This window comes from Heterodontus francisci, unplaced genomic scaffold (genome assembly GCF_036365525.1).
Source record: "Heterodontus francisci isolate sHetFra1 unplaced genomic scaffold, sHetFra1.hap1 HAP1_SCAFFOLD_58, whole genome shotgun sequence".
In the NCBI taxonomy this organism is placed as follows: Eukaryota; Metazoa; Chordata; class Chondrichthyes; order Heterodontiformes; family Heterodontidae; genus Heterodontus; species Heterodontus francisci.
In genome coordinates, this window is record NW_027142006.1 from 1,290,284 (window position 1) to 1,293,170 (window position 2,887).

The window sequence follows — 2,887 nt, forward strand, 5'->3', positions numbered from 1 at the left end:
GTCACATGAGATGAGGTTTGGGAGAAGAGAGAGCAGCACCAAGGATGCCAGCTTAGGAGGCTTGATGAGTGTGTATATAGTATTGTGTAAATTAGAAAAGAGTTCTTAGTTCTTTCAGCAGGAAATGTGTCCAGAAAATATTGAGAAACTCACAATTTTATTATTCAGGAGTTGGAACACAGATATTAATTCCAAGTGACAGTTCTGGGTTCATTTCACAAAAAAAGTAGTGAATAATATTGCTCACTGATTGAAATCCCCCAGTGAGGAGACAGTTAAACAGGTGATCTGTTGGGGCATCCTTCAATCCAAGGTTTCGGCAGCATTTAATCTCCCTTTTTGGTGAAATTCTCTGTTATTTGCAACTTTTTTATCCAGCTTTGATGGGCAAGTGAAAAAACTGAAAAAAGTAAACAGTTCCATCCTTTCTTTTCTTCCTTCTTCCCTTCTTTCTATCAGTTTCTCTTTTCTGTCCCAGATCAATATAATGATGAGAATCCCAATTTAATCAGTTGTTTCTGGTGTTTTATCCATTCCAATTAAAATTCAACATTCCAGTCAAATCTATTTGTTATTCCACAGTGTCTCTCCATGTGTTTTATTCTGTTGTATTCTCTCATAGTCTGTTTGATGATCAATGTTACATCTCACTCTCTGTTCTGGTGAAGATCAGAAGCAGTAATATCTGTTTACGCCACCTGACAAGTCGGCTGAGGCTGTGTCTCTCTGATCATGTGGAGTTAAAGCAATTCTTCCAGTCAGTTCAGTTGTCATTTCATGAGAAATTAGAAGTCATCATGACTTCGTCAGTGACCTAATGGTTCAGATGTCTGAGTGATGTTAATCATGGTGTGATCAAATGTTTGTATGTTCCAGTCTTTCCGTGGTGAGTTTTCACATTGAGTAGAAACGTGTTGGACATGGTCTGGAATGTTTCACACCGCTCCATTCCCAACAGGCCATGACCTGATGTGATGGAAATTTCATTTACTTACAGAAGCTACATTTCCATCATTGCACATCTGGCTGCACAGTCAGGATCTGAGCTGAAAGTGACCATTACGCCAAAACAGTTGACAAGGTGGCGGAGAGGTTAACATGATGGATTGCTAATCCATTGTGCTTCGCACGCGTGGGTTCAAATCCCATCCTTGTTGTTAGTTTATGAACTGTCTAGTGCATTGTTGTTTCCAGGGGGGGAAGTTTTGTGTTTAGTCGGCCTGGAAACCTGTTCTTGTCAATATCTAGAAGGTGATTCCAGAATTGTTTATACTTAATTAAAATTGAGACAGACAATTGGAATTCTTCACCCAAATTGGACTGGAATGAAGATCAAATTGGGATCACGAAAAGGAGGAAGATTTTTCCCTCCCTCCCTTCCTTCCATCTTTACTTTCTCTGGATTTACACCAAATGAAAGACTGACGGGAAAAACAAACGGCGAGGGAGCAGAAGCAGAACATTATCCTTTGGCAAGAAATTTATTTTCAAATCTTCTTGATAGATTAAGTGAGTGAACAATGCTTTGGCAGATGGAGTTTAAAATGAGGGGTCATCTAGTACCTACGAAAGATAGATCAGAGTGTTTTTTATAAGTGGTGAGATGTTAGAAACTGGAGAAGCAGAGACCCGAGTGCTGAATCACTAAAAGCTAGTGGACTGGGAGAAAATAATGTGAAAGGCTAATGGAATCTGAAGATTGGAACTCATGTTGTAGTTATATAAAGCTCTGTGCTCCTGAAGTAAATGTCCAAGCCCGGATTGTGGGGAATCTGTGGAGAATAATTTGCTTTTTATTCATTCTTGGGCGCGAGTATCGCTGATAAGTCTAGCATTTATTACCCATCCCTAATTGCCCTTGAGAATGTAGTGGTGAGCTGTCTTCTTGAACCAATGCAGTCCATATGGTGTAGGAACACCCACAGTGTTATTGGGGAGGGAGTTCCAGGATTGTGACCCAACAATAGCGAAGAAATGGCGATATAGTTCCATGTCAGGATGGTGAGTGACTTGGAGGGGAAACTGCAGGTAGTGAGTTCCCATGCATCTGCTGCCCTTGTCCTTCGAGGTGGTAGTGGTCACGGGCTTGGAAGGTGCTGTTGAAGGATACTTGGCAAGTTACTGCAGTTCATATGGAGATGGTACACACTGCAGCCACTGTGTACTGGTGGTGGAGGAAGTGAATGTTTAAGGTGGTGTGTTAGGTTCTGATCAAGTGGGATGCTTTGTCCTGGATGGTGTTGAGCTTCTTGAGTGTTGTTGAGTGAGGTGTATTCCATCACACTCCTGACTTGTGCCTTGTAGATAGTGGACAGGTTTTGGTGTATCAGGAGGTGAGATACTTGCTGCAGAATTCCCAATCTCTGACCTACGCTTATGGCCGCAGCATAGATGTGACTGGTCCAGTTTAGTTTCTGGTCAATGGTAACCCCCAAGATGTTTATGGTGAGGGATTCAGCGATGGTAATGCTGCTGAATATCAAAAGGTGGATGGTTTGATTTTCTCTCATTAGAGATGTTCACTGCTTAGCACTTGTGTGGCCAGAAGGTTGCTTGTCACTTATCAGCTGAGAACGTTGTATAGGTCTTGCTGCTTGTGGGCACAGACTGCTTCAGTATCTGAGGAATTGTGAATCAGCAGGGAACATTCCCGCTTCTGACTCTTCTGAGTCAACAATGAAACAGCTGAGGATGTCTGGACCTGGGACACTACCCTGAGAAACTCCTGAGGCAATGTCCTGGGCTGAGATGATTGGCCTCCACTAACCACAACCATCTTGCTTTGTGCGAGGTACGACTCCACCAAGTGGAGAGTTTTCCCCCGATTCCAATTGACTTCAATTTTGCTAGGGATCCTTGATGCCACACTCACTCAAGGGCAATCACT

The 2,887-nt window shown here is 42.5% G+C and overlaps 1 non-coding gene across 1 annotated transcript; it reads left to right on the forward strand.

The window, feature by feature from the left end:
* The first annotated feature begins 1,075 nt into the window (after positions 1–1,075).
* trnas-gcu (transfer RNA serine (anticodon GCU)) lies at positions 1,076–1,157 on the forward strand. Its single transcript has one exon. It is a non-coding gene; the product is annotated as a tRNA-Ser (tRNA).
* The last annotated feature ends 1,730 nt before the right edge of the window (positions 1,158–2,887 follow it).